The sequence below is a fragment of the Gastrolobium bilobum genome, unplaced genomic scaffold (genome assembly GCF_033153095.1).
Source record: "Gastrolobium bilobum isolate Gb01-03AN ecotype WA unplaced genomic scaffold, APGP_CSIRO_Gbil_v1 utg7354, whole genome shotgun sequence".
In the NCBI taxonomy this organism is placed as follows: domain Eukaryota; kingdom Viridiplantae; phylum Streptophyta; class Magnoliopsida; order Fabales; family Fabaceae; genus Gastrolobium; species Gastrolobium bilobum.
In genome coordinates this window covers 267,905-278,126 of record NW_026897788.1, presented here as the reverse complement: position 1 = coordinate 278,126, position 10,222 = coordinate 267,905, and positions in this window count along the sequence as shown.

Sequence of the window (10,222 nt, the reverse complement as noted above, 5' to 3'; positions counted from 1 at the left end):
GTTTTATCTCTTATTTATAGAGTTTACATGTAAATAGTGAAATTCTAAAACTTTGGGGCTCTTCTCGGGACCTATGTCCAGGTTTATAAATGTCACAATAGGATTAGCATCCTTGATTGATGCTTTCCTTTATTTATTTTAATTTCCTTTTTCCGTTCAATTTTTTTAAGCGTCTCTCGTGTAGGTTCATGTCAGAATCAAAAAATAAAAAAGGAAAGAAGAAGAAGAACAAGACAAGACAAAGGAAAAATCACAAAAATCTGCTGATTAGTACACGGGATTCCTTTTAGAATATGGGTCTCTCGTTTACTTTGTATTTGTTCACTTTGGAGGGTACATGGAACATGTCATGCCGTGAAGATTGTTGTATGATGATTGAGGAGGTGATGGAAGGTAGCCAAAGAGAGTACTTAAACACCTCAGACTCAAAGGTGGGTTAGTGCAGAATGTTTATGCTAAAGCCACTCTAGTTCTCATTCATTCAATAATGTTCTCTGTTAAAGGTTATACTAGTAATCTTCTTCATTTTACGTTCCATGAACTATAATTTTTACATGTCACTCTTGTTAAATGATTATACTATTGAAGGAATCTACAAACCCCATCTGTTTTACATTTTATAAACTAGTTAGAGACAATTACATAAAATTTTACCGGTATTTGGTTTGTGTTACCAAGTTCATATCAGTATCATGCTTTAAATTAAAAAAAAAAAATTATTAACAGCAATCCGAAAACTTAATTTAAATCTGCGGACTCAATTGCGGGTATTACAAACTAAAGGGTGAGTCATATTTTTTTTTATTCTATACTTCTTATTAGTCCAATACAATATGGGCTCTTCAATATGTAATGGGCTAAATCACACAGTTGATGAGTAAAGGCTTGGAGTTTGGTGCTATACTTTGTGGGCTCATGATGTCTACTTTGAGATTAGTTGAGGTTGAGCTTCTATGGCGCGATGATTGTAACATCTCCAAACGGACCGGTTCAATTAATATACATATGTTACAAACAGAAACAGCGGAAGACTTAACTTACGAAAATACGAGCTAACTTTTTCTTTTCCTTCTAATTATTCTTAATTCACATGATATCTCACATTGTATACTTCTCTTAATTTAATTCATATTTGACGAAGACGAAAATCGAGCAGAGTAACCTCTGTAAATTAGACAATTGGAGATTTGTCAATCTCACTCTCAAAGGTTCCTGATAAACAATTTATACTATATATAATTTCAAAAATACCAGATATCTATAAAGGACTCTATACCCATCCATGGGCGCATGCATCACTTGGCTTCGTGCCACTATGTCTAACAGCATTCAAATCCAATATGTAAGCATATAACTGAATACTACATCGGAATATAAACATGCCTGAATACATAATTGTACATGCATCAAAACAAAAACATGTACAAACCATATACAGGCCATATACAAAATAGAGGATCAGACATCATGATCTACAAAATAATGGAATACGAGATAACATAAATAATAAATAGTAGAGTCCGGCCACCCAAAACTCCATATCCCTATACTAGTACCTCTAGCCACAGGTAGTGTCCTTGTCCCGTGAGGGCTCTTCAATTAACTGTGTTCCTGAAATCATATCCCAAACGGGGTTAGAGACGAATCTCTAGTAAACTCCAAGTTTATGGAAAACTTTCCATACCCTGGGCTCACTTCCTGCATGACAGTCAGATACATAATATACAAAACATCATATAAGTAATTATCATAACTAAACAAAGCATATACACATATCTTATCAAAGACGTACGCAGTCATTCCCAAGGGATGACCCCAAGCAAAAATCAACGCATGTAAACAAATATCATTTACAAAAATCATCACAATACTCATATCAGAACAAAACATGTTATCTCAGAGATGTACGCAATCATTCCCAAGGGATGGCCCCAAGCGGAAATCAACGCACGTAACAAATATCCTTTACAAAAAAACATTACAATAATCACATCAGAACAAAGCATATCAGATCAGAGATGTATGTAGTCATTCCCAAGGGATGACCCCAAGCAGAAATTAACGTACATGTTCACAAGGGAGGACCCCAAGCAGAACCAAAAACATATCAGATACGTACACAGTTAGTCCTGAGGGATGACCCCAAGCAGACATCAGTGCACATAGGATCAATGGCCAGAGATCATCACATAACAGAGGTGTGCACAATCAATCCCAAGGGAGGACCCCAAGCGGGAATCAGTGCACATGTTCCTAAGGGAGGACCCCAAGCGGAACTCAACATATAACAGATATATACACAGTCAGTCCCAAGGGAGGACCCCAAGCGGACATCAGTGCATAAACAAATCAATAGCCAGATATCATTACAGAAATAACATCAAAACATATCAAAGTAAACACATCATATCATATCAAAGTAAACACATCAAAACATATCATATCACATCATTATATAGCTCTATATGAATACATCTATATCATATATCTCATACATATCATACAACTTGACCACAATCCGTACACTATGGCGGAACACAAAGTAAGAGCGAACCCCATAAACATAGAGCTTACCTCTCAAAGCTGTATAGATGGCCTACCCAACAACCGAGTTACCAAGCCTCCTCTAATGTAGGATCCTCAACAAGACTCTTAGGCGCACCTAGAATAGGGAATCCAAACAAATATCAATAAAATGGTTCAAAGCCAAGTAGTTAACCAGACACACCATTTATTGATTTCATCTTTTACTTATCAAATCTTTTTTTTACTATTCATACATACGGTACTGTTCATCTTTACAGTACTATTCTCACTATTCACGTATACGACACTATTCAAAAATACGATATCTTTAATTTTTCCTTCCATATTAAATCCATAATTAAATGTGAGGGCAATGACACTCCGATGCTTAAGTCAGTTTTGATACTGGAGTAATGATATATTCTTACTGGAATTAGATAGATATACCTGGGTATGGATCTCTGGTTTATATAACAATTCTTATGCCGCCTTTGGTTGGCGGTATGTCTTCTGATTGGTTGTTCCTACCAGCAGACTTATCTGTCTCATCTGGTCCCTTTCTGGCTATACCCCTATATGATGGGCTACCTTCTTAGAGTAGTGGCAAGCTGGTGTTGTCTTTCGTGTGTTGGTTTGTGGCGCGGTGGTCCCTTGCTTTGTTATGGACTACTTCCTTAATTCTTAAGTCACGTTTTAGGCGATTTAGGCGCAATGAGACCAGTGCGCCTTTGGGTCTTTATGCGCGAGGGAGACATTGCTCAATTTATTGGGCCCGTATGTTTCTGGGCCTAGTCTAGGCTTTTCACCCTTTGTGGGCCTATTGTAGTTTACCGGATCAACTTCTAATTCAAATTTTCTTAAGGCAGTTTTGGCTGCTTCATGTACATTAGTGTAGCTAAGATTTGGGTAGACACTACAATGGCATTAGAAAAGAACCTGATCTTAATTGGCCAAAGTTCAAATATATATTTCAGTTTCTTTTTTTCTGATTAAATAATGAATATTTTAGTAAAGAACATTGAGATTTTTGGCATTATGTTTTACTTTTTACTTTTTTTCCATTGTTAATATTATTGAATTTAGATAACAATTATTGGCTTCGATTCTAAACATTGCAGGCCATAGTTTCATTCTTTTTCTGACTGATATTTTCATGAAAGTGGATCCTCTTATGTATGATTTCACGTGACTAGGTTAGGTGAAAGATTCTTAACTTTTGATAGACAAATTAACTGTGGATACAGATAAAATGAAAAAATATTGGATTACATTGGGTAAAAGATAAGTTTCTTTCACCAGATCATTCCCTATTCTAATACTGACTATTTCTCATAGGACTTCTGTTTTAGTATTCTCCGACTTCTGAATGGGTTTGTGAAGTGGAGTCTTTTTTCCTCCATAGATATTTACCTTCGTTTCCAAACTTGATAACCCAAAAGGCAGAAAAAACTGGTAGATAAATATAAGGAAGGAATAAAGATGGGCTGAAAAGAAAAGTAGAGGAAAAAAAAAAGGGACTTTCTAAGACTCGAACCTAAAAAAAAAGATGTGAGAGAAACATGTAGAACGTAGAATATTGTGCCTTGAGCAAACACAATCCTCTACCCGTGGAAAGATGTAGGATTCAACTAGCTGGCATTCACTTAATTCTGCCCCATAATCAGTTTTTTCCAATTCAAGAAACTTGAATCAATTCAATTTAAAAGATTAGCTCTTATGGGGTTTTTTTAATGATTTATACTGTCGGGAAGGTTATACTTACAACCTATTTTCGTTTACAACCAACATCTTAACCGTTGATTTCTGACAACAATCAACGGCTAAGATTTTCGCAAATAAAATTTATTAATTAATTATTAATTCGCAATAAATGATAACGGTTGATTGACAGAAATCAACGGTTAAGATATAGTTATAAGAGGTTGTAAACAAAAATAGATTGTAAGTATAACTTCCCCTTATACTATTCTTTAACACATCCCTTCGTATGAGAGCCCATTAAATTTAAAGGATGGACACTGTGCGGGTCCATCTACCTGTGCTAACAAAAAACTTAATTAATTATTAATTAAATGGAGGGCGGTGAAGATCGAACCCATGACACAGAGATTCTGATACCATGTAAAGAGTCAATTCAACACAAAAACCTAAGCTATTGGGTGAAGTTACATTAATAGTTTTATACTTCTCTAACCTAACTAAAAAAATTATAATCTTCCTTTAGTGCGTAAAACGTACTAATCTCGTTACTTGGAAATTGGAATAGGCTCTAGATGAGCCCTTCATTCAAAGAACTTCAAGTGAATAATAACTTATGGTGTTAGTGTTAGGCCAAGGAATACAACATGAACTTATGCAAAACTCACACCCACATAGCAGTGCAACCTGCCAAGTATTTTAACCAATAACAAAGTCATTTTACCCAACGTGTTACATCATAGATTCAACAAGTGAAGCCAGACAAAAAGTGCCATGCACTTGTTGATTGATGTTTCAAACCGTAGTCTTTCTGAGAAATCTTTATGTATCTAGCCTCTAAAATTTCTTCAAGTCATGGAAAAATAAACCCCAGAGGTGGGGGAAATGAATAATAACATATATATATGTGTGTGTAATGGTAAAATGAGAAAAATACTGTATGGACTTGTGAAATAGGCTATCTATAAACCAGTGAAAGCATATATTACATAAAGAAGGAAGAGTGAGATGCAACTGAAGAGCGATTAATATGAACTACTAAACAAGTAGTTGAACTGATGAAGCTAATTATATATTATTAACATAATTTCAAGCAGTACAAACTAGAAGCAATAGTATTATATAAATGACAAATTAGAGAAATAAACAAATATACATATGGTTTCATATTAAGCATTTTCGCCAGCCGGATCAACTTGATAGCAAGCAGACTCTGAAACACGTTTCCTGTATTGTGCAATGAAAGCTGAAGCTTTCTTGTCAATACCGGGCTCTGCAACACCCCATCTACCTTTGTCTTCATCGCTAGGCCAAATTCGCCCGGATTCATAGGCATCATTGTACCCTGCTCTTGGCTTCTTAGATGTGAAGATATTGAAAATAGAGAAAAAAGAAGACTTCTTCTGCCTATTACCTCCCATGATGACACTCTTTGCTAGGGACAACACTAACTTTCTTGTGTTTTTTTTTTTTAAGGCAATGAACTTGGTGGTATTGTCTTGGTTTTCAATTGACAAGGCAATGTCCCTTATTTATAGCCATAGGGGGTATCAATTGTGTAACTGATGAATGGTGAAAGAATCTGAAAAAGGGTGGTAAGACCAACATAAATGGTTCAAATCATGCAGACTTGGAAGGGTAATATTTGGTCGTAGCAACTTTGTAAAGGCACATTTGCTGTGGTCCGCTAGTTTCGTACTTGACTGAAACAAGCTTTGTGAGGGAATTCTACCAATAACGCACGATTGTTGGCTCTACTTTTGTACTTTCTTCTCTTCTCAAGATTCACCTTATTATTTGGCACTTTTCCACTTCACTTGGTGCACGATTGTACTTCCCATCATCTATACTTGCATCTGTTTACTTTCACATGGAAAAAGTTCACAGCACCAACACTCACGCCAACAAAATTCATAAATGTGCAAAATAATGATAATAATAAATATTGTATGAATATAAGCTTAGGACGTGTTACAAGTTTACAACCTCCCTCCCCCAAAAGAGTTAACGTGACCCTTGTTACAAAATTATATTTCCTAATGTGTTTGTAAGCATTAATAATTATATTATGTTATTTAATATATATTGGATAAATTAAAGTAATCAAATAAAAATGTCCAAATAAATTCCTAAATAAGTGTGGGACAAATGAATGGATACCAGTGTTGGGCCAACCCTGTCCTTGAAATCATTCTTAAATTTAATCACTTCCTAAAGTAATCACTTCTTAAAGTTAATTTCAAATTTTATATATATATATATATATATATATATATATATATATATATATATATATATAAGGTTTACATTTCTGCAGCTGTTGTACGTGCAACAATCAAATACTTGACATATATATACTTGAAAGCATTAAATGCAGGGAATCATAACTATACAAAGGATGAAAGCATTAAATGTAGGAAATCATAACTATACACCTGTCGTTGTTGTACGTAAAGCGGCTACAGAAATGATTTTACCATATATATATATATATAGGGATTTACTTTCTGCAGCTGTTGTACGTGCATCAATCAAATTATTGCCATATATATATTTGAAAGCATTAAATGCAAGGAATCATAACCATACAAATGATGAAAGCATCAAATGTGGGGAATCATAACCATACATCTGTCGTTGTTGTACGTAAAGCGACTGCAGAAATAATTTTACCATATATATATATAGGGTCAGAATCATTTTACACCAGTGTAAGTTACACTCTTAATCTTGCCCGTAGATCCCACTTATATGTAAGGGCTCTAATTTTTTAGTAATGCGAGTCATTGGATACAAGTGGATCTATAATATCCCTAACCTAATTAAGTAGTAAGTTACATGTAATTAAGTAAATTATCATGTATTAGTGAGTTGAAATAAGTAAAAGTCCTAATTAAATTAGTTAGGGTCCATTTTGGGTCAAAAAGTGCAGTTAGTGATAATTAAGGGGTAAAAATGGGTGTAGGCAAAAGTACCCAAAATATAAAATTATTAGTAAAAATATTACTAGAAAAATATTCCAGACCTTTGGGTAAAGCTTGGAAATGAGTGGAGTTAACTGGATAGATGAGCTGATATCCGATTGAGATAACTTAACTTTTTATAAGTGACAAAACACCAACCCAATCTCATTTCTTCTTCTTCTTCCAGCGACCAAACCATGGAGGGGAGGGTGAGAACCCATGGAAGTTGAGCTCTAAACTATAACTCTATCATTTCTCATCCAAATCAACTCATTCCAAAGCCAAAACCACTCCAAATCCCCTCCTCTTTCATAACCCTAATTTAGTTTTGAGTGGGAACCATGATGGAGTGAGATATTCCTTGTGGAAGGGGGCAAAAATCTTGAAGTGAAGGAGCTTGAGGTGAAGCATTGCCTCCTTGTTGCTTGGTTATCCTTCCTTGAACCTCTGTGGTTGGATTGTGGTAAGTTTTCCATCCATTTTGGTTAATTTGATTAAGGTGCATGTGTAGGGTTTTGGTTTATGAAAATGCATGAATAATGGGATATGTTGGAGAGCGATTAAGACTAAAGTTCTTTGTAAAAGTTGTTAGGAATAGTAAATAAACAGTAGAAGTGAAGTTAATTTGTGATTGGAGTTAGTTTTAATAATCTTGGAAAATTATGCTTGAAAGTGTGGATTTTCTATGTTGTTGATGAAGATAGAGGTATTCATAGATGTATGTTGATTGATTTCACACTCTTGAATAGGGTGTATTGGTGATTGGAAGGAATTTCCAAGTGGACATACCAAGAAACGTTGGTGTGGATAAGTGAGCTAGAAGAAAGCTTGCAAAAGGAGGGAAAGCATCAAGAGGTAAACCTTTGGATCTTAGAGGTTAATCCCTCTTGTGGTTTCACCATTGCTTTTACGGAAGTAATGGTTAATGAATGAATGATTGAGTGGTAATGTTAGTATTTTGGTATGTTTGCATTCATATAGTATTGTTGTGTCATTGGAGAAAAGGCCAATGGACAAGCACTAGGGGCTAAGTTGTATGCTTAGTAGAAAGGAGTAAGATGCAACTGAAGCATGTGGGATGATTTGATTGTTTAATTCTTTGGCCATTTGACTGCACGAGTATGTTGTGATTAAATCATTACTGTTATTGCCTATAGATATATGATGTAGTTCATGCCATGTATATACAAACCCTTCATGCAAGAAGTGAACTCTGGGGTTGGAGCAATTCTCCAAGAACCCTGGGTTTATTGAGTTTTATCTCACCCCGTTTGGGGACTGCTATTTCAAGTGTAAGCAGAGATGATACTGGGCGAGAAAAAGGGCACGAGTAGCTTGCATATGATAGATGATATTGAGATATTTTAATGCATTAGTTATATATGAATGCAATTAGGACTTAGAAGTTGATTATTAATGTTGTATTGCCCTGATGGAACTTCGATCACTTATTATTTCTAAGTCTTTGGTATGTAATCATTTTGAAGTACATTTATGTAATTGAGCCCTTTGGTTATCATGTGAGCCTTGAAATGGCAAGAATCATGTATTGAAATAGTTGTACAATAACTATTAGGTGTAAGAAAACCTTTGAGGTTGAGAATTAGTATAAATATAAGGATATTATGGCTTGTTGTCCATTTTTCATATCTTATATGATATATTTGGACCCTTGTGTCTTAATGGAAGTTGTATATCTTTTTCTTAGCTTTCCAACGAGACCAAGATGGCGTCAATTGGATAAGTATAACTCCATCTAGGGGTAAAATACTAAGGTTAGGTGTAATCTCCAGAACTTTGACGCTATTAGCGCGGTGGTGGCGCTAATCGCGCCAAGATACAGTGGGAAAACGCATTACCGACGCCATTCGCGCCATGTTAGCTCCGTTCGCGCCATATGTATGGGAAGTTTTTGTTTCGTGACGCTAATCGCGCAGGTCTGACGCTAATCGCGCCAGTCCTAATGAATTCAGCACTAGATTCTTAGAAAATTCATAACTTGAGCCACGGTGCTCCGATTTGAGCGCGGTTTGAACCTACGCGTAGCTAACGAAGAGATATATAACATATTGGAACATGAGGACAATATAAATAGTATAAAATTTCTCAGGTAACTAAAAAGTAAAGGTATTTAGTGTTGAATAACAATAAAAATGAGTTTTTAAGCCTTGGTGGTCTAAGGGGACTTCTTGGCACCCTATGGTAGCAACATATGGTCTAAATAAAACTTACAATAGGTGTTCCACATATAGTTTAAGTTATAATCACATTATGGGAAATGTTTTAATTACAGAATGAGTTTTAAACAAAAAAATTTATAAATAAAAAGGAAAAAGTTTATCCGTACTTTAATTCAATTGTTGCGATTGTAACTGCACTTAATGTCGTACGTAATGTAAAAAATCGGTTCTAGAACGGGGTCAATGGTCAAGATTGAGTGTAAGACTTCTAACTCTTACACTGGTGTAAGAATATCTTGTCTCATATATATATATATATATATATATATATATATATATATATATATTCAAACATGCCCTTGTTAAGAGTAAATATGACATTATATCTTAACCAAAACTTTGTTTATTCCTTTCTAATTTAAAACATCTTCATTCATGTTTGATTCAAAACTCTACTCACATTAGAATTAGATTGGATTTATCATTACCATGCATATGTAGCTCTGCAAAGATGATGGTTTTGCTTACAAGAGCAAAACACTTAGACCAAATGAAAATATTCCTCGAGCTTGCTTGTAACGCCCGACCGCTTCAAGAATCAATGACTATCCCCACATACTAACACGAGACTTTTCAGTGTGCTTTTTCCTCACTTGCACACTTCCCGGAAAAACTTCCCAGGAGGTCACCCATCCCAGAATTGCTCCAAGTCAAGCACGCTTAACTGTGGAGTTCTTCTGATCCGGGCTACCGAAAAGAAGATGCATCTTGTTAGCATAGGTAGTACCAATTAATTCTTATAAGCTATCCCAAACTGTGCAGTCTTATACCTGCAGAGCCTTTGGAATCCCTCTC